At 38.7% G+C, this 21,071-nt stretch overlaps 1 protein-coding gene and 1 pseudogene across 13 annotated transcripts in view; one reads left to right on the top strand and one right to left on the bottom strand.

The window, feature by feature from the left end:
* The window catches only part of NCOA6 (nuclear receptor coactivator 6), a 189,799-nt gene that overhangs the window by 62,787 nt on the left and 105,941 nt on the right, over window positions 1–21,071 (top strand). For 9 of the 13 annotated variants that reach the window (XM_037812091.1, XM_037812086.1, XM_037812088.1 and 6 more), the window contains one exon: window positions 15,801–15,905. The exons of the other annotated variants lie outside the window; for them this stretch is intronic. The gene's annotated coding sequence lies outside the window, so the exon portion shown is untranslated. The remainder of the gene's footprint in view (window positions 1–15,800; window positions 15,906–21,071) is intronic. 13 annotated transcript variants of the gene reach the window in all.
* LOC119515867 lies at window positions 10,293–11,305 on the bottom strand (annotated as a pseudogene).

Here is a 21,071-nt window from a genome sequence, read left to right as displayed (position 1 = left end):
ACCTAATCAACACTAATAGATCTGCCCCCCCACAAGACTGGAGTAAAAGAACATGGTGTTTTGGAGGACATAATACATCCAAACCAGCACATAAGGTTTCCAAATATTTTCTCCCATTGAGGTGGCTACCTCTTCGCCTTTTTGACAGAGTCCTTTTAGGCACAGAAGCTTTTGATTTTGAGTAGTTCCCGTTTATCTATTTTTTCTATAATTGCTTTTACTTCGAGTTAAGGTCTAAGAAGCTACCTCCTGTAAGTAGGTCTTGAATAAAATGTTTCCGTATATTTTCTTCTAGGAGTTTTATGGTACTGGCTCTTATATTTAGGTTTGATCCAATTTGAGTTAATTTTTGTATCAGGTGTCAGGTAGGGGTCCCCTTTCATTCTTTTGGATATGGATATCCAGTTCTCCCAGCCCCATTTGTTGAAGAGGTTGTTCTGTCCCAGTTCAGTGGATTTAGGGGCCTTGTCAAAAGTCAGTTGACCACAGATCTGGGAGTCTATTTCTGAACTCTCCATTTGATTCCATTGATTAATGTGTCTATTCTTTGTGCCAGTATCATGCTGTTTTGACTACTGCGGCTTTATATTAGACTTTAAACTCAGGAAGTGTAAGTCCTCCCACATTGTTCTTTTTTAGAATGTTTTTGGCAATTTGAGGCCGCTTTCCCTTCCAAATAAAGTTGATAACTAGCTTTTCCACTTCTGCAAAGTAGGTTGTTGGAATTTTGATTGGAATTTTGTTAAATCTGTATATCAGTTTGGGTAGAGTTGACATCTTAATGACTTTTAGCCTTGCTATCCATGAGCACAAAATATCTTTCCACCTATTTAGGTCCTCTTTGATTTCTTTTAGTAACTTTTTTTTTTATTAACATTTATTCACACACCATGCAATCGCCCAAAATATACAATCAGTCGACCACATTACCATCATGTAGTTGTTCATTGATCACCCTGATCTATTTTTTTAACATTTTCCTTGTACCAGAAAAAGTGATAATAAGAATAAAAGGATAATAGTGAAAAAACACCCATATCCCCCCTCACCCTATTTTTCCTTTGTTTTTTTTGCCCCCATTTTTCTACTTATCTATCCATACACTGGATAAAGGGAGTTCACAAGGTTTTCAAAATCACACTGTCACCCCTTGTAAGCTACATTGTTATACAATCGTCTTCAAGAATCAAGGCCACTGGGTTGGGGTTTGATAGTTTCAGGTATTTACTTCTGGCTATTCCAATACATTCAAACCTAAAACGTGTTATCTATATAGTGTGTAAGAATGTCCACTAGAGTAACCTTTTGACTCCATTTGAATTCTCTTAGCCACTGAAGCTTTATTTCATTTCATTTCACATCCCCCTTTTGGTCAAGAAGATGTTCTCAATCCCACGATGCCAGGTCTAGATTCATCCCCAGGAGTCATATCCTGCATTGCCAGGGAGATTTACACCCCTGGGAGTTAGCCGATGTAGGGGGGAGGGCAGCGAGATCACCTGCTGAGTTGGCATACAGAGAGAGGGCCACATCTGAGCAACAAAGAGGGATTCAGGGGGATGCTCTTAGGCACAATTATAAGCAGGCCTAGCTTTTCCTTTGCAGTTACAGGCTTCTTAAAGGCAAGTCCCTTGATAGAGGGTTTGACACATCAACTCACCAGTCCTCAATGTTGTGAGAACATCAACAACAATCCAGGTGAGGAAGCCCGACACATCTGAGTTTTCCCCCATCTCCTCAGGGTTAGTAATGTTTTGTAATTGTCTTTGTGGAGGTCTTTTACATCTTTGGTTAAGTTTATTCCTAGGTACATGATTTTTTTTTAGTTGCTATTGTGAATGGAATTTTTTTCTTGACTGCCTCTTCAGTTAGGTCATTACTGGTGTATAGGAACGTTACTGACTTTTGTGCATTGATCTTATACCCCACCACTTTGCTGAATTGATTAGCTCAAGTAGCTTTGTCATCAGTTTCTCAGGATTTTCCAAATATGGGATCATATCATCTGCAAATAATGACAGTTTTACTTCTTCCTTTAATTTGGCTGCTTTTATTTCTTTTTCTTGCCTAATTACTCTGGCTAGAACTCCTAGCACAGTGTTGAATAGTAGTGGTAACAGTGGATATCCTTGTCTTGTGTCCAATCTTAAGGGAGGGGTTTTAGTCTCTCATCATTGAGTATGATGCTTGCTGTGAGTTTTTCATATATGCCTTTTATCATATTCAGGAAGTTTCCTTCAATTCCTATATTTTGAAGTGTTTTTATCAGAAAAGGATGCTGAATTTTGTCAAATGCTTTTTCAGTGTCTATCAAGATGATCATTTGATTTTTCCCTTTTGATTTTTTAATATGTTGTATTACATTGATTTTCTTATATTGAAACACCCTTGCATGCCTGGAATGAACCCCACTTGGTTGTGGTGTATAATTATTTTGATGTGCCTTTTGATTTGATATGAAATTATTTTGTTGAGAATTTTTGTATCTATCTTCATTAGGAAGATTGGCCTATAGTTTTCCTTTCTTGTAGTATCTTTATCTGGTTTTGTATTAGAGTGATGATAGCTTCATAACATGAGTTAGTGTTCCTTTTTCGTCAGTTTTTTTGAAACAGTTTGACCAGGATAGTGTCAGTTGTTTTTGGAAAGTTTGGTAAAATGCCCCTGTGAAGCTGTCTGTCCCTGGGTTTTTCTTTTTACGAAGATTGTTGATGACTGATTGGCTCTCTTTCTTGTGATTGGTTTGTTGAGGTCTTCTATTTCGTCTTGGTTCAGTCTAGATTGTTCTCGTATTTGCAGGAAATTGTCCATTTTCTCTAAGTTGTCCAGCTTGTTGGCATACAGTTGTTCATAGTATCCTCTTATGATTTTTTGAAATTTCTGTGGCATCCATAGTAATGACTCCCCTCTCGTTTCTGATTTTGTTTATTTTGGCTTCTCTCTTTTTTACTTTCTGTGTCTAGCTAAGGGTTTGTCAATCATGTTGATCTTCTCAAAGAACCAACTTTTGGTTTTATTTATTCTCTCTGTTGTTTTTTTGTTCTCCAGCTCATTTATTTCTGCATTAATCTTTGTTATTTCTTTTCTTCTACTTGCTTTAAGATTAATTTTTTGTTCATTTTCCTGCTTCTTCAGTTCAGTTAGGTCTTTGGTTTTAGCTCTTTCTTGCTTTTTTTTTTTTAAATTTTTATTGGGATTGTTCAGATACCATACAATTATCCAAAGATCCAAAGTGTAAAATCAGTTGCCCCTGGTACCCTCATACAGCTGTGCATCCATCATCGCACTTAATTTTTGTTCAATTTTTAGAAACTTTTCATTACTCCAGACAAGAAATAAAGTGAAAGATGAAGAAAGGGAAAAAAAAAAAAAAAAAAAAAAAAAAAAAGGAAACTCGAATCCTCCCATATCCCTAACCAACCCCCTCAATTGTTGACTCATAGTGTTGGTATAGTACATTTGTTACTATTTATGAAAGAATGTTGAAGTACTACTAACTGTAGTATATAGTTTGCAATAGGTATATATTTCTTCCCTATATGCCCCTCTATTAATCATGGATATTGCCCATCATAGGATTCAGTTTTATACAGTCCCATCTTTTGACCTCCAACTTTCCTTCTGGTGACATATATGACTCTGAGCTTCCCCTTTCCACCTCATTCATGCGCCATTCGGCACTGTTAGTTATTCTCACATCTTGCTACCGACACCTCTGTTCATTTCCAAACATTTAAGTTCATCCTAGTTGAACATTCTGCTCATACTAAGCAACCACTCCCCATTCTTAAGCCTCATCCTATATTTTGGTACCTTATATTTCATGTCTCTGAGTTTACATATTATAATTAGTTCTGATGTGAGACCCTATAATTTTTGTTCTTATATGTCTGGCTTATTTCACTCAGTATATTGCCCTTGAGGTTTTGTCATCAACCCATTTTTTTTTTAAGATGGTTTTGTTCACACGCCATACATTCCATCCTAAGTAAACAATCGATGGTTCTCTGTATGGTCACAAATTTATGTGTTCACCACCTTCACCACTATCTATATAAGGGCATCTACATTTCTTCCACAAGGCAGGAAGGAGAGTCAAAGAAGGTAGAGAGGCAAAAGAAAGAGGAAAAAAAATGACAGCTAGGAAGTAGCAAAAGGAAAAGTAACCTTAAATCTAAGTAAAGAGTCAGACACCACCACCAATGTCAAGTGTCTAACATGCCTCCCCTATCCCCCCCCTTATCTGCATTTACCTTGGTATATCTCCTTTGTTACATTAAAGGAAGCATAATACAATGATTCTGTTAGTTACAGTCTCTAGTTTACGTTGATTGCATCCCTCCCCCAGTGCCTCCCCATTTTTAACACCTTGCAAGGTTGACATTTGCTTGTTCTCCCTCGTAAAAGAACATATTTGTACATTTTATCACAATTGTTGAACACTCTAGATTTCACCAAGTTACACAGTCCCATTCTTTTATCTTTCCTCCTTTCTTGTGGTGTCTCACATGCTCCCAACCTTCCTCTCTCAACCGTATTCATAATTATCTTTGTTCAGTGTACTTACATTGCTGTGCTACCATCTCCCAAAATTGTGTTCCAAACCATGCACTCCTGTCTTCTCCTATCACTCTGTAGTGCTCCCTTTAGTATTTCCTGTAGGGCGGGTATCTTGTTCACAAAGTCTCTGATTGTCTGTTTGTCAGAAAATATTTTGAGTGCTCCCTCATATTTGAAGGACAGCTTTGCTGGATATAGGATTCTTGGTTGGCAGTTTTTCTCTTTCAGCATCTTAAATATATCACACCTTCTTGCCTCCATGGTTTCTGCTGAGAGATCTGCACATAGTCTTTATTAAGCTTCCTTTGTATGTGATGGATTGCTTTTCTCTTGCTGCTTTCAGGATTCTCTCTTTGTCTTTGACATTTGATAATCTGATTATTAAGTGTCTTGGCATAGGCCTAGTCAGATCTTTTCTGTTTGGAGTACAGTGCGCTTCTTGGATCTGTAATTTAATGTCTTTCATAAGAGATGGGAAATTTTCATTGATTATTTCCTCTATTATTGCCTCTGCCCCTTTTCCCTTTTCTTCTCCTTCTGGGACACCAGTGATACGTACATTCTTGTACTTTGTTTCATCCTCAAGTTCCTGGAGACGTTGCTCATATTTTTTCATTCTTTTCTCCATCTGCTCCTTTGTGTGTAGGCTTTCAGGTGTTTTGTTCTCCAGTTTTTGAGTGTTTTCTTCTGCCTCTTGAGATCTGCTGTTGTATGTTTCCATTGTTTCTTTCGTCTCTTGTCTTGTGCCTTTCATTTCCATAGATTCCACTAGTTGTTTTTTTGAACTTTCAATTTCTGCCTTATGTATACCCAGTGTTTTCTTTACAGCCTCTATCTCTTTTGCGAAATATTCTCTAAACTTTTTGCATTGATTTAGCATTAGTTGTTTAAATTCCTGTATCTCAGTTGAAGTGTACGTTTGTTCCTTTGACTGGGCCATAGCTTTGTTTTTCTTAGTGTAGGTTATAGTTTTCTGTTGTCTAGGCATATGACCTCCTAGGCCACCCCAGTCAGGTTTTCCCAGATGAGAACAGGCTCAGGTCACAGAAGGAGGAAATATTCAGTATCAGGTTTCCCTGATGGTTTTTCTTAGAGGATTGATACACCTGTGCTTTTCTGCCCAGCAGGTGCACCTGTCAGCCTGTCACTGGCTCGTCTAAGAAGGTGTGGCCTGTGGCTCTTCTCCCCCAGGCTTTGGGGTCTGGTTCTGGAAAGGCAGGCAGTAGAGTTGGGCCCCTCCCTTTCCTCTTGGGAAGCTATGCCCCCTCCAGAGAGGTCATTTGCATATCAATAAGTTCTTTGCTTCTCTGACTCTGCTGATCAAAGTGTTTTGATTTTAAAATGGCTGAGGCTATCTTTACTGCAAAGCTCTGTGAGCTGAAAACGGCTGAGGGTTTTCTCCACAGAGAGAGAAAGGGACAGAAAAGCTCCCAGGTTCACCTGTCAGCCAGAGATAGCACCCGATCCTCTGGGCTCCCTGTCCTTAGATAGATATGTCCCCTGACTCTCCCAAGGTCAGTTGTCACCAAAAGCCTCTGTCTGCTTGTTGGTGATTCGCTGTCTGTATTGAGCAGTTAACATTAAAACCCCACTTGGAGCTGGGCTGAGAGAGTGCTGTTCTCTAGCACCGTGAGGCTTCCGTGAGGGAGGGGCTCTCGGCTCTCAGCGCGGGTCCGCAGTTTTACTTACAGATTTTATACTGCAATCTTGGGCATTCCTCCCAATTCAGGTTGGTGGATGACGAGTGGACAGTCACTTTTGTCTACCTGCAGTTATTCCAGGTTATTTACTAATTTTTTGGTCATTTATGAATTGTTCCGGGGGGGGGGACTAACAGTCTTCCACTCCTCTCTATGCTGCCATCTTAGCTCCTCTCTTTCTTGCTTTTTGATGTATGCATTTAGAGCTATAAATTTCCCTCTCAGCACCGCCTTCATAGCATCCCATATGTTTTGTTCTAGTTTTCATTCATCTCTAGATATTTACCTATTTCTCTTGCAATTTCTTCTTTGACCCACTGATTGTTTCAGAGTGTGTTGTTTAATCTCCATATATTTGTGAAAGTTTTGGTTCTCTCATGGTTATTGATTTCCAGCTGCTTTCCATTGTGGTCAGAGAATGTGCTTCAAATAATTTCAGTCTTTTTAAATTTTTTGAGACTTGTTTTATGCACCAGAGAACATTCTGGAGAACATTCCATGAGTACTAGACAAGAAGGTGTATCCTGGTAATTTGGGATGCAACAATATGTATATGTCTGTTAAGTCTAATTAATTTATCACATTGTTTAGGTTCTTAGTTGCCTTATTTGTCCTCTTTCTAGTTGTTCTATCTGTAGAAGAGAGTGGTGTATTGGACTCCTCCACTACTATTGTAGGAACATCTATTTCTCCCTTCAGTTTTGCCAGTTTTTGTCTCGTACTTTGGAGCTCCTTGATTGGGTGCATAAACATTTAGGATTGTTGTTTCTTGTGGGTGGATTGTCCCATATATTAATTTATAGTGTTCTTCTTTGTCTCATATGATATCTTTGCATTTAGAATCTGTTTTGTCTGATATTAGTATAGCTACCCCTGCTTTCTTTTGACTGTAGCTTGTATGGAATATTTTTTTCCATCCTTTCACTTTAAGTTTCTTTGTGTTGCTTGGTCTTAGATGAGTTACTTGTAAACAGCATTATCAATGGATCATACTTTTTAGTCCATTCTACCAGTCTGTATCTTTTAATTGGAGAGTTTAATCCATTCACATCAAAGTTATTACTGTGAAAGGAGTTTTTAACCAGCCATCTTTCTTTTGGTTTTCATTTGTCAGATCTATTTTTTCCTTTTAAGTTACCCTTGCTAATATTCTTAAGTTCTATGCCCTTCTTTCTTTTTTCAGCCAGTAGAACTTCCTTTAATTTTTTGTTTCAGGGCAGGTCTCTTGTTAACAAATTCTCTCAGCATAAGATGTCGGGAAGTAAGACCCGCAGAAGGAACAAGGGTGGAGGAGTCTCTGCCCCAGACCCAGACCCCCAATTCTTGTTTGAAATGTGTACAACTTGGATACTAAAAGTTAATACAAACTGCAGACAGAAAGCTGCAGATTAATCTCTTACATTGATCACATCTCTCTTACTTTGATGCAAGATTCCAAATCAAATTTTAAATAGAATCCAACAGCACATTAAAATAATAATAATGCAGCATGACCAAGTAGAGTTTGTTCTAGAATGCAAGGTAGTTCCATATTAGGAAAATGAGAGGGAAAGTCACATGATCACTTCCACATATATTAAAAAGCCATTTGATAAAACTCAACAACCCTTCTTAATTAAAAAACGAAAACTCAAAATAAATAGGACTATATGAGCACTTCCTTAACATGACAAAATATATATTCTCAGCTCAGAAGTCAGAAGCGTCTTTACTGGGGAAAAACTGGAAGTGTTTTGCCAAAAATACTTGAGAAAAAGGTAAAGATAACTATGATCTGTTATTATATTACTGTATAAGAGGTATAAAGTAGTGAATTTAAACAAGAGAAATATATTAAAGGTATAAAAATTAGAAAAAAGGATGTATAACTATCACTCTTTGTAGATGATAAAATTGTTTTCTTGAAAATTTTAGAAAATCAAGTGAGAAACAACCAAAATAAGAAAATTCAGCAAGGTAGCACGGTACAAAATTAATATACACAAAACAGTAGCTTTTATTACATATATATAATAAATCACCAGTCAGTGGAAAAAAAATCTTGTTTATGATAACCATAAAAAAATATTTAGGATTGGCTGAAAGGAAATGTAGATCTACAAGAAGAAAATTTAGAAGCACTAATGAAGGACACAAATACAAAAAAGACCTGAAACAAATGCAGTGACATACCCTGTGCTGGTTTGGATGTATTATGTCCCCCAGGATGCCGTTATCTTTGGTGCAGTCTTGTGTGGGCAGGAAACTATTGGTGTTGATTGGGTTGCAGACTTTTGATTGGGTGTTTCTGTGGAGATGTGATCACTGAACGGTGAGCGAGATCTTTCATTGGATGATTTCCGTGGAGATGTGACCCTGCCCATTCAACATGGGCTTTGATTGGTTTACTGGAGCACTATATAAGCTCAGACAGAAGGAAACAGATTTGCTACAGCCAAGAGGGACACTTTGAAGAATGCACTGAAGCTGCAAATGAGAGACAGTTTGAAGACCGCTGTTGAAAGCAGACTCTTGCTCTGGAGAAGCTAAGAGAGGACAAATGCCCCAAGAGCAACTGAGAGTGACATTTTGAGGAGGAGCTGCAGCCTAGAGAGGAACATCCTGGGAGAAAGCCATTTTGAAACCAGAACTTAGAGCAGACACCAGCCACGTGGCTTCCCAGCTAACAAAGGTTTTCCAGATGCCAATGGCTATCCTCCAGTGAAGCTACCCTTTGTTGATGGACACTTTATGGCCTTAAGACTGTAACTGTGTAACCAAATAAACCCCCTTTATAAAAGCCAATCCATTTCTGGTGTTTTGCATCCCAGCAGCATTAGCAAACTAGAACATACCCAAATTATTGGATAAAAAGTTTCATAAATGTTAACTCTCCCTTATTTAAAATTTAATAATACCAATAAAAATGCCAAATTCTTTTTTTAAATAGACAAGCCAAATCTAAAGTTCATATGGAATAAAACAGACAATAGCCAGGAAAACTCTGAAAAAATAAGAGCAATGAAAGCGACAAGTCCTATCATATATTAAAATCTATTATAAAGTCTCAGTAAGTAAAACTGAGTGGTAGTGGCACATGAATAGATGAGATTCCAACAGAAAAGACCAGAAATTCCCAAAATTGACCAAAATGCACATGAAAAATTTTTTTTTTCTTGTTGTGTTACGTTTATTAAATAGGTCTCTACACGTGGCTTTTTAAATAATCCAGGCAAGGGGAGAGGGAGAGGAAGGCACACTTGGAGCTCCCCTCATCCCCCAATACATAAGTATTTGCATTTCTGCAACTGGACAATTCTTGCTCAGGAAGAGGCAGCAAGAATCTGCAAAAGTTGGAGAGAGGAGCCCCAGAAGAACAGACAGCAAGGCTTATTTATGTCTCCTATCCCAGAAACTACCCATTCACCTCATCCTAGTGTCTGATGCCCATCTCCCATTTCTTCCGAAGTTATGGAAGTAGGAAGAATAAGAGCACTTGGGATAACAATAGAGTCCCCTCACCAAAAAAAGAGCTCTGGGATAAGAATAGGGCTTTATCTCCCCCCAGAATATGCAACCCTGGGCTGGGGTAGCCAGGCAGCTGGACCAAACATGGAATGTGAACTTGGGGAAAGGGCCTCTTTGCCAAAATAAGAGTAGCTGGGGTACCAGGAGGAAAGCACCCTTGCTCAGGTAAGAGCATTTGAAGTTTATGCAGTGGTAGTAGGGCGGTGCCAGTGTAGGGGTTGCAACTTATTAGAGTAAGAATCCTGGGGCTTAGAATGGAAGTAATGTCAACCTAAAAAACAACATGATTAAAAGGAGAAGCAAAGAAACAGGAGACTACAGGTTCTGGGAAGAAGGCTTCTCAGCAGGACAGGGACAGAGACTGAACAGACTCAGCTTGTATTCTCTGACCCCTTATCCCCAATCCCTGTCCCCTAGTAACACTGGATTTTTAACAACCTGTAAAACCAGGCCAACAGATGTCCATCTCTCCCCTGTGGTATGGCCATGAGATGGCTACTCTGGCCATTGGGGGCCTGGCCAGGTTTAGGGCAGCAGGGGCCAGGCCAAGGGGGTAGAGTCCCCACTGGAGGCATTGAGGGGTACATCCCCATCTGGTGTCTGCATCCAGGGGTCCAGCAGGATCTCATCCAGTGAGGGTCAGGCAGAGGGCTTGGGGCCAGGCACCGGCGGATTAGGGCACAGCAGTCTGGGGAGACATGGGCAGGGAAGTGGAGCTCAGCCTCCAGAATCTCCTGGTCTCACTCAAAGGGAATGTTCCCACACACCATGTCATACAGGAGGATACCCAGTGACAAAATGCTGGCTGGCAGCACTTGGTACTGGTGTCTAGAGATCTACTCTGGGGGCTGTACACCCTTGTTCCATCAAAGTCAGTGTAGGGTTCATCATGAAGCAGGGCACCAGAACCAAAATCAATGAGTTTGCAACAGCCCCGTGGTGGTCCAGCAGGATGTTCTCATCCTTGATGTCACAGTGGACAACTCCATGGGCATGGCAAAGAGGCAGTGGCTTTGGTCCTTGCCCAGTGGGCCTCTCTCTGTGATATAGTCAAAGAGATCCTAGGCGGGCAAAGGCTGCTCGAGGACAAGCATGAAGTCCTCTGGTGTCTCAAACCAGTTGAGCAGGCTGATCACACCGGGTGCCCACCGCCTTCACCCACCTCCCATAGCAGTGCCACTTCAAGTGGGCATGAGGCTGAGTCTGGCAAGGGAGACCAGCCCAGCACGCAATTCCGGGGGATCACCTTGATGGCTACCTGGAGTCGGTCCGTGACACGATGTCCCACAAAGAGGGTGCCGAAGCCCCCCTTGCCCAGGAGGGGTCCGAGTCGGTATTCAGCTTCGAACACTTTGCAATCCTTGCCTCCTGGCGGCGGTGTGGGGGGCACCGGAGGCGCATGGAGACCCTGCAGAGGTTTGGTCAACATGGAGGAAGCGCTGCGCATATTGAGCCCGCTGAGCCCACAGGGCGGGGACGCCTAGGACAGCACGGCCGCTGAGCCAGGGCTTGGGGGGCACCAGGGTGGAAAGGAGGGAAACTGGTGACCCAGGTGCGCCCACAGACCACGCAAGGTCAGGATTCACCGCCAGCACCAGCCCCAAAGCTTCTGAGCCGGCTCGCATGGCCCAGGAGAGTCGCTCTGGGCGACTCCGTATGAAATTTTAATCTATCGTAAAGGTGTAGAAAAAAATTGATGATATTGGGACAATTAGATAGCCATCTTGAAAAAAAAAAGATTGAATCTACACCTCACATTGTACATCAGATAGCTCCAAATGAGTGTCGTCAAGAGACTCCTCTTAGACCCAAGGATAAAAATAGATTGAAAGTGAAAAGAAGGAAAAAAAATTCCACATGCACTATAACCAAAAGAAATCAGGAGTAGCTGTACTAATATCACACAAAATAGACTTTAAATGCAAAGATGTCATAAGAGACAAAGAAAGACAGTATATATTAGTAAAAGGGACAATTCACCAAGAAGAAATAATAATCATAAATGTATATGCACCCAATCAGGGAGCTCAAAAGTTCATGAGGCAAACATTGGCAAAACTGAAGGGAGCAATAGATGTTTGTACTATAATAGTGGGAGCCTTCAATACACCACTCTCTTCTATAGAAAGAACAACCAGACAGAGGATCAAGAAGGAAATAGAAAACCTAAACAATGTGATAAATGAATTAGACCTAATAGACATATATAGATCGTTGCATCCCCAAACACCAGGATATGCATTCTGTAGTGCTCTTAGAACATTTTCCAGGATAGATCATATGATGGAGCACAAAACAGATCTCAATAAATTTTAAAAGATTGAAATTATTCAAAGCACTTTCTCTGACCATAATGGAATGCAGCTGGAAATCAATAACCATGAGAGAACCAGATATGGAGGTTTAACAACACAGTCTTAAACAATCAGTGGATAACAAGAAATTGCAAGAGAAATTGGTAAATATCTAGAAATGAATGAAAACAAGAATACAACATATCAAAACCTATGGGATGCAGCAAAGCCAGTGCTGAGAGGGAAATTCGTAACTCTAAATGCCTACACTGAAAAGGAAGAAAGAGCTGAAACCAAAGACCTACCTGAACAACTGAAGAAGCTAGAGAAAGAACAACAAACTAACCCTAAAGCAAGTGGAAGAAAGGAAATAACAAAGATTAAAGCAGAAATAAATGAACTTGGAGAACAACAACAAAAAACAATAAGAGACAATCAGTAAAACCAAAAGTTGGTTCTTTGAGAAGATCAAGATTGGCAAATCCTTCGCTAGACTGACAAAGTCAAAAAGAGAGAAGATGCAAATAAGCAGAATCATAAATGAGAGAGGGGTTATTACTGTGGATCCTGAAGAAATGAAAACATTTTAATAGGATGCTATGAACAATTGTATGCCAACAAACTAGACAACTTAGAGGTAATGGACAATTTCCTAAAAACACATGAACAACATGTACTTATGAGAGAAGACATAGAAGACCTCAACAAAGCAGTCACAAATAAATTGTTGAATCAATTATCAAAAACCTTCCTACAAAGAAAAGCCTAGGGCTTTTCACAGGGGAATTTTACCAAACATTCCAAAAAGAATTAACACCATTACTGCACAAATTCTTCCAAAACGTTGAAGAAAAGAAACACTACCTAACTCATTTTATGAAGCTAATATCACTCAAATGCCAAACCAGATAAAGATACTAAAAGAAAGGAAAACTACAGGCCAATCTCCATAATGAATATAGTTGCAAAAATTCTCAACAAAATCTTTGCAAATTGAATCTAAAGGCACATTAAAAGAATTATACACTGCGACCAAGTGCATGCAAGAGTGGCTCCACATAAGAAAATCAATCAATGTAATACAATACATTAAGAAATCAAAAGGGAAAAATCACATGATCATCTCGATTCATGCTGAAAAAAGACCTACTAATGGAAGGTAGCTTCTTAGACCTTAAACCAAAAGCACAAGCAACAGAAGAAAAAAAATAGATAAATGGGACCTCCTCAAGATTGAGCACTTCTGTGCTTCAAAGAACTTTGTCAAAAAGGTGAAGAGACAGCCAACTCTATGGGAGAAAATATTTGGAAACCATGTATCTGATAAGGGTTTCATATCCCATAAATACAAAGAAATCCTACAACTTAGCAATAAAAGGACAAACAACCCAATTATAAAGTGGGCAAAGGATGTAAGTGGACATGTTTCCAAGGTGGAAATACAAATGGGTAAAAAGCACATGAAATGATGTTCATCTTCATTAGCTGTTAGGGAAATGCAAATCAAAACCACAATGAGTTATCATCTCACAGCTATAAGAATGGCTACCATTAAACAAGCAGAAAACTTCACATATTGGAGAGGATGTGGAAAAATAGGAATACATATTCACTGCTGGTGGGAATGTATAATGATATAGCCACTCTGAAAGATAGTTTGGCAATTCCTAGGAAAAGTAAATATTGAGTTTGCCTACGATCCAGCAATTTCACTGCTCGGTATATACCCAGTGGATCTGAAAGAGTGACATGAACAGACATTTGTACGCCGATATTCATAGCGGCATTATTCACAATTGCCAAAAGATGGAAACAATCCAAGTGTCCATCAACAGATGAGTGGATAAACAAAACATACCATAGTATATTATGCAGCCGTAAGAAGGAATGAGGACCCAGAGTATGCAACAGCAAAGATGACCCTTGAAGACATAATGCTGAGTGAAATAAGTGAGACACAAAAGGACAAATTTTATATGATTTCACTAATATGAAGTAACTAGAATATGTAAACTGAGTGTCTTAAAATGTAGAATACTGAGTACCTAGAGACAGACATAAGCTGGAGAATGGGGAGTGGTTACCTAATATGTTCTTAATTCTTAATGAGGTTGAACTTAAATATTTGATAATGAATAGATGTGTGATAGTAGCTTGTTATTGGAATTATAAATAATTGTGCTATATTGTAGGTGAATTTGATTGAAATGGGTTTTTTAAAGTCATGTATGTTACTGATTAGCACTGCAAATATAAACAAGTTGCATGAACTACTGTGAACATACAATTGTACAAAGAGTTAATAACAGAGTGGTATGTGGGGAAACATTACCTATTGCAAGCCATGGAGTATTTAATAGTAATACCTGAATATCCTTTCATCAGCAGTAACAGATGTACCACACCAGTACTAGGGGTCAGTAATGTTGGGGTGGGGGATAAGGGTTATGGGGTGTTTTAGGTTTTCCTTTTTTGTGTGTCTATCATTGTTTTTCCCTTTGGAGCAATGAAATTCTGTAAAATTGAGTGTGCTGATTGCACAACTAAGTGATTGATACTGTAAGACATTGATTGTATATTTTGGATGGAATATATGGTATGTATATAAATCTCAATAAACAGTTATAAAAATGGCTTTATCTTGAATTAAAAATAATCAAGGGATACTTTTTTCTCTAATGATTTTTTTTATTTTATTTTTTTTTAATCTTCATTTTATTGAGATATATTCACATACCATGCAGTCATACAAAACAAATCATACTTTTGATTGTTTACAGTACCATTACATAGTGGTACATTCATCACCCAAATCAATCCCTGACACCTTCATTAGCACACACACAAAAATAACAAGAATAATAATTAGAGTGAAAAAGAGCAATTGAAGTAAAAAAGAACACTGGGTACCTTTGTCTGTTTGTTTCCTTCCCCTATTTTTCTAGTCATCCATCCATAAACTAGACAAAGTGGAATGTGGTCCTTATGGCTTTCCCAATCCCATTGTCACCCCTCATAAGCTACATTTTTATACATCTAATGATTTTTTATTAACACTAGTATTTATATCCATCTCAGAATTTTAGAGTATAAAATCAATATTTGGCAATAATGTGAAATCATAACACCCAAGTTGCAGGTAGTGTAGACTGATACTATCTTGTTAAGTGGGAAATATTTTTCTGAATGCATGTCAAAATTATGTACTTTCCATGTATAATTTCTGTGTTAACAATAAAGATACTTTAAAACTTAAACTGAAAATGTAGTGAAAAATATAATATGTAGGTATTATAGCTAAACAGAAAAAACTTAAATATGTACTTCATGAAGTTTAAAAACTAATTTTGAAGTTGTTAGAAGTGGGTCTTCTATTTAGTGTATAAATAGTAGTTTGGCTTTGGGTCCAAATATCTAAATAGTATGATATGATGTTAATTCATTTTAATTCAGCAGATTTAGAAATGAAGTTATAGGGAAGTCTCCAAGCTTACTTGAAGCTGGAGTAAGTCCCTGATTTTGCTTCCATTCTCTTTGAATGCTTGCTGATGAATGGTTTAATATCTCAGAAAATGGTAGTTTTTTTAAACTTAATGAAAATTCTATCTTTAACATTCTCTAAAGATGCCTAAATTGACTCAATAATTTGTGATATTTGCATTGACGTTTGACTACTATTGCAAGGATAAGTCACTTTTGTAAAAACCGTAAGTATTGTGACTATATTTTTCTTTTTTAGAATTTTGATTGGCTGCTACCCTAAAATACAGGCCCTAAAAATGCCTGCTTGTTTGAACTTAGAAGATGACCTCAGTAAATGATAAAAATTAAGAAAGACATTTTGGTGAGTGAAACCCTGTTTTTTTCTTTTATTAGAGAAGTTGTAGGTTTACAGATAATTCATGCAGAAAATACGGAGTTACCATATACCCTCTTCACATAGGTATTGTTCCCTACTATTAACACTTTGCATTGGTGTATTAGTTTTGTTACAATTGATGACAGAATATTATTATGATTATACTATTAGCTATTGTTCTAGTTTGCTAATGCTGCAGAATGCAAAACACCAGAGATGGATTGGCTTTTATAAAAAGGGGGTTTATTTAGCTACACAGTTACAGTCTTAAGGCCATAAAGTGTCCAAGATAACACATCAGTAATCGGGTACCTTCACTGGAGGATGGCCAATGGCGTCCAGAAAACCTCTATTAGCTGGGAAGGCACATGGCTGGCGTCTGCTCCAAAGTTCTGGTTTCAAAATGGCTTTCTCCCAGGACGTTCCTCTCTAGCAAGCTTGCTCCTCTTCAAAATGTCACTCACAGCTGCACTCTGTTCAGTCTCTTTGAGTCAGCATGTTTATATGGCTCCCCTCATCAAGGCCCACCCTGAATGGGCAGGGCCATGCCTCCATGGGAGTATCCCACCAGAGTCACCACCCACAGCTGGGTGGGGCACATTCCAAGCAAATCTAATCAGCACCAAAAGTCTGTCTCACAAGACTACATCAAAGATAATGGCGTTTGGGGGACAAAATGCATTCAAACCGGCACAGCTATTCTCCATAGTTTATATTAGGGTTCATTGTTTCTGTTGTATAGTCCAACTTTGTTTTTATTTTTTATTCTAGTAACATATATATAGCTTAAAATTTCCTTTTAACCGCATTCAAATATATGATTTGGTGGTGGTAATTACATTCACAGTATAGTGCTACCATCACAACCATCCATTTCCATCACCCCAAGTAGAAACTCTATACCAATTTAGCATTAACTACCTTTCCCTACCCCAGTCTAGCCTCTGGTGACCTATATTCTATTATATGACTCTATGAATTTGCTTATTCTAATTATTTCATATCAGTGAGATAATAGAATGTTTGTCCATTTGTGTTTGGCTTATTTCACTCAACATGATGACTTCAAAGTTCAACCACATTGTTGTATGTATCTAAACTTCTTTCCTTTTTATGGCTGTATAATATTCTATTGTATGTGTATATCACATTTTCTTTATCCTTTCATTAGTTGATGGACACTTAGGTTGATTCAGTCTTTTAGCAATTGTGAATAATGTGGCTATGAACATCAGTGTTCAAATATCTGTTTGAGTTTCTGTTTTCAGTTCTTTTGGGTATATACCTAGCAATGGGATTTCCAGGTCATATAGTAATCTATAGTTTGCTTTCTGAGGAATTGCCAAACTGTTTCCCACGTGGCTACACCATTTTATATTCCCACCAACAATGAATGAGTGTTCCTGTTTCTCCATATCCTAACACTTAAAATATTCCATTTTTTTAAATAGTGGTCATTCTTGGGGGTGTGACATGTATCTCATTGTGATTTTGATTTGCATTTCCCTAATGGCTAATGATGTTTAGCATTTTTTTCATGTGCTTATTGGCCATTTGTATATCTTCCTTGGAGAAATCTCTATGCAAGTCTTTTTCCCATTTTGTAATTGGGTTGTTTGTATTTTTGTTCTCTAGTTTTAAGATTTCTTTATGTACTTGATATTAAATTCTTAGGAGATACATGGTTTCCGAATATTTTCTTCCATTTTATAGGTTGTCTTTACTGCCATGATAAAGTCTTTTGAGGCACCAAAGTTTTAAATTTTGATGACGTCCCTTTTATCTATTCTTTGTTTTGTTGTTTGTGCTTTGGGTATAAAGTTTAAGAAACCATTGTCTAATGCAAGGTCCCTATGCTTTCTTCTATAAGTTTTATAGTTTTGCCTCTCGTATTTAGATCTTTGATCCATTTGAGTTAATTTTTACATATGGTGTGAGGTAGGAACCCACATTCATATTTGGCACATGGACATGCAATTTTCCCAGCACCATTTGTTGGAGAGACTTTTCTTTCTCAACTGAGTGGACTTGGCACCCTTATCAAAAATGAATTGGGGAAAAAAAAGTCAATTGGCCATAAATGGGGGTCAGGGGTATTTCTGAACTCTCGGTTTGTTTCCATTGGTCTATTTGTCTGTCCTTGTGCCAGTACGATGCTGTTTTGAATACTGTAGGTTTGTAAAAAGTTTTAAAATTGGGAAGTGTGAGTTCTCCAACTTCATTCTTCTTTTTCAGGTTTGTTTTTTTTTAAGCCCAGATTAGCATATAATCGCATTAGCAGAGTAATTGAGTCAGGAGCTCAGCACTTTGGGTAATAGGGTTGCACCCTTCAAAGGGAGAATGAGAGAAAGTCCAAAATGTTTATTCATCCTTCTGTTTCAAATGCAGAGCAGGGGGCCCTGGGGCCAGATACCCTACAGTCATCCACAGTGTACAATCAGTTGTTCACATTACCATCATATAGTTGTGTATTCACCACCAAAATCAATTTTTGAACATTTTCATTCCTCCAAAATAAAAAAAATAGAATAGAATAAAATAAAATAAAATAAAAAAATACACAAGTAAAGAACATACAAAACATCCACCTCCATCCTCCCTATTATTCATTTAATTTTCCCATTTTTCTACACATCTGTTCCATACACTGGATAAGTGTGAGCCACAAGGTTTTCACAATCACACTGTCATGCCTGTAAGCCACATATACAGTCGTCTCCAGAAATCAAGGCTACTAGGTTGCAGTTCAACAGTTTCAGGTATTTCCTTCTAGCTATTGCAATATGCTATAAGTATAAGAATAACCTCCAGAATGACCTCTTGACTGTATTTGAAATCTCTCAACCACTGATAATTTATTTTGTTTCATTTCTCTTCCCCCTTTTGGTCAAGAAGACTTTCTCAATCCCATGATGCCAGGTCCAGGTTCATCCCCAGAAGTTACATCCCACATTGCTGGGGAGATATACACCCCTGGGAGTCATGTCCCACGTAGTGGGGAGGGCAGGGAATTTACCTGCTGAGTTGGCTTAGAGAGAGAGGCCACATATGACCAGCAAAAGAGGTTCTCTGGGGAAGACTCTTAGGCACAATTATAGGTAGGCTTAGCCTCTCCTTTGTAGTAACAAGTTTCATAAGGGCAAACCCCAAGATTGAGGGCTCAGCCTTCCAAATTGGTAGTCCCTAATTCTTTTCACAATGGTTTTGACTTTTCAGGGCCCCTTAACATGCCATATAAATTTCTAGTATAATACTACAGCCACTCTGGAAGACAGTTTGGCGGTTCTCAGAAAACTAGATATTGAATTACCCTATGATCCAGCAATTCCACTTCTCAGTATATAACCAGAAGATTTGAAAGCAGTGACATGAACAGACATTTGTACACCGATGTTCATAGCAGCATTGTTCACAATTGCCAAGAGATGGAGACAATCCAAGTGTCCTTCACAGATGAGTGGGTAAACAAAATGTGGTATATGCATACAATGGAATCCTATGCAGCAGTAAAAAGCAACAAGGTCTTGAAACATACAGCAACATGGATGAACCTTGAAAATATAATGCTGAGTGAAATAAATCAGACACAAAACGAGAGATATTGTATGTTACCACTTCTATGAACTATCTGAACAACGTAAAATCAATGTCTTATAATGTAGAGTATTGAGGACCTAGTGATAGACAGTAGCAGGTGAGAGGGAGTGATAATCTAGTATGTTCAGATATGTTAATGATAGTGAATTCAAAGGTATGGCAATGGATAGGAGTGATGATTGTTTGTTGATGGGATTATAAGTATCAGAACTGTATTGAAGGTGAATAGGATTAAAAGGGGTTGTTTAAAGGCATGTTTCTCACAGATCAGCACCACAAATATAGATAGGTGCTTGCATGATATACTTCTAAGGTATGACACTAGTGCAGAGAGTTGACAACAGAAGGGTATATGGGAAAAATCTACATATTGCATACTAGGGACTATAATCAATAGGAGTACCATACTGATATTACACAAATAACTAGGGACAAATAATTGAGGGCTGACAGGACCTAGGAGATGTTTTGGGTAATGAGAATTGTTTAAAATGGAAAGTGATGAGGATTATACAGCTAAGTGACAATAACTTGAGATATGGATGGATCATTGTGGACATACATATGCTTTGTGAACTTAGGAACCCCCCTGCTTTATAAGTCAAGCCCTCTATATTGAGGCTTGTTTGGGTGAAACTTACGGTTGTAAAAGGGAGACTGTGCCGGTTTGAATGTGTTATGTCTTCCAAAACGCCATTATCTTTGATGTAATCTTGTGTGGGCAGATGTGTCAGCCTTGATTAGATTATAATTCTTTGAGTGTTTCCTTGAGATGTGCCCCACCCAACTGTGGGTGATGGCTCTGATTGGATAATTTCCATGGAGGTGTTACCCCACCCATTCAGGGTGGGTCTAAATTACATCACTGGAGCCATATAAATGAGCTGACAAAGGGAAGGAACTCAGTGCAGCTGAGAGTGACACTTTGAAGAGCTTGCTACAGCCAAGAGGGACACTTTGAAGAATGCATAGGAGCTGAGAGAGGAACTGCAGTTTACAAAGACATTTTGGAGACAGCCTTTGAAAGCAGACTTTTGCTCCAGAGAAGCTAAGAGAGGACAAACGCCCCAAGAGCAACTGAGAGTGACATTTTAGAGAGAAGCTGAAGCCTAGGGAGGAGCATGCTGGGAGAAAGCCATTTTGAAACCAGAACTCCGGAGCAGATGCCAGCCATGTGCCTTCCCGGCTAACAGAGGTTTTCTGGACACCATTGGCCATCCTCCAGTGAAGGTTGTTGATGCACATTACCTTGGGCACTTTATGGCCTTAAGATTGTAACTGTGTAACCAAATAAACCCCCTTTATAAAAGCCAATCCATTTCTGGTGTTTTGCGTTCCGGCAGCATTAGCAAACCAAAACAGAGACTAAGCCCGCTTATAATTATGACTAGGAGTCACCTCCAGAGAACCTCTTTTGTTACTCAAATGTGGACTTTCTCTCTAAGCCTAACTGCAAATAAATTCATCACCCTCCCCTGATGCAGTACAGAACCCCCAAGATGAATGAGCCTTCCTGGAGAGGTGGGACATGGATTCTGGGAATGAGCCTGATCC

This window comes from Choloepus didactylus, chromosome 19, assembly GCF_015220235.1.
Source record: "Choloepus didactylus isolate mChoDid1 chromosome 19, mChoDid1.pri, whole genome shotgun sequence".
Classification (NCBI taxonomy): domain Eukaryota; kingdom Metazoa; phylum Chordata; class Mammalia; order Pilosa; family Megalonychidae; genus Choloepus; species Choloepus didactylus.
This window is presented reverse-complemented; position numbering and strand designations above follow the sequence as displayed.